Source organism: Nannospalax galili, unplaced genomic scaffold (assembly GCF_000622305.1).
Source record: "Nannospalax galili isolate Female #2095 unplaced genomic scaffold, S.galili_v1.0 scaffold1601, whole genome shotgun sequence".
NCBI lineage: Eukaryota > Metazoa > Chordata > Mammalia > Rodentia > Spalacidae > Nannospalax > Nannospalax galili.
The window spans coordinates 75,345-76,603 of record NW_008344661.1 but is presented as its reverse complement, the minus strand read 5'-3'; positions in this window follow the sequence as shown (position 1 = coordinate 76,603).

Sequence of the window (1,259 nt, the reverse complement as noted above, 5' to 3'; positions counted from 1 at the left end):
ACCAGGATAATGGAAAGGAAATAGGGAGATAAAGGAAAAGAAATAACCTGAAAGAGAAGAACAGTAGGAAATGGGCCTTAATAAGGGAGATATAGACAAAAATTGGGTTAACTTAAGGGAGGGGGGAGGGAAGGATATACAAGGACCCTAGCAGATAAAGGGAAAGAAGGAGATCCAGAGAGGTAGGACTATTGGAGAAGGGTCCTGTGAAAAAGGGGGGAAATGGGGGCACTTTAAGTGGGAAAACCATGATGGAGGGGTGAGACAATGCAAGAGATAAACAATGCCTATCTAGTTTTGAAAACCAGAGGGAGCCATATTACTCCTACACCCTACTGACAAATTATACATAGCGGATCAAGAAATATATGTCTACATATGGTTTATCTGAAAACAACCGGTCTTTGCCCAAGATTTATCTACATGGCACACAGTAATTAAAAATACCAGACTGGTGGAACTAACCTTCTTGGGTGTTTAACAGACATACTTTGAAGCCTATAATAATTTGGTCAGGGGGACATAAAGGACAGTTTTTGCTTCTTGACCTCCTAGGTCGACTTGTTCCAGGGGACTATGAGCATCTCTCAAAATGTCCTATAATGGTGGTGGGTCACCTGTCCTCTTGATCAAGGAGGCCAAGGAGACCCCATCAGATGGACTTGAACCAGTGTCCAGTCTACAAAGAGGAGGGTCAACACAGAGGAATCATTTCCTCCATGCTTCCAAGTGAAGCCAACCATGGTCAAGCAGGACCTTTGACTTGTCTTCATATAGGCGGAACTGGTAAAAGAAAGGAGCCAGGGCCTCCTCCCAAGCCCATGTGACCCCTGAGGAACAGATCCTCAAACAACCTTAAGAGTAAAAATAAATCAGTTTATCTGGTCCAACTGTATGGCCTTAAACACCCAAAAGGAAAGTATAACCAAAGATTAAAGAGCCCAATATAATTTCATGAGTCCATATGCATAGCTAAAGGCTACATAACAAGCAACAATGCCAGACAGGTGATACCTTCTTTTGAGTTGTTGGCCAGGGTGGCCCAAGGGACTCCCAGATAGTAACCCAGCATAGAACTGGGAAAATGGAACAGCAGAGCCCAGTGTTATCTAAAGGAATATTGACAACTGATTGCTGTAGATGAGGAAGAGCTGACCCTCCTAAAACAAAGACCTCTAGATAGGCTGACTAGATTCTCCAGAAGGGCAAATAGTGGGAAATGGCTAGGGGTGCTGACAACACAGCAGACAGTAGCAGGC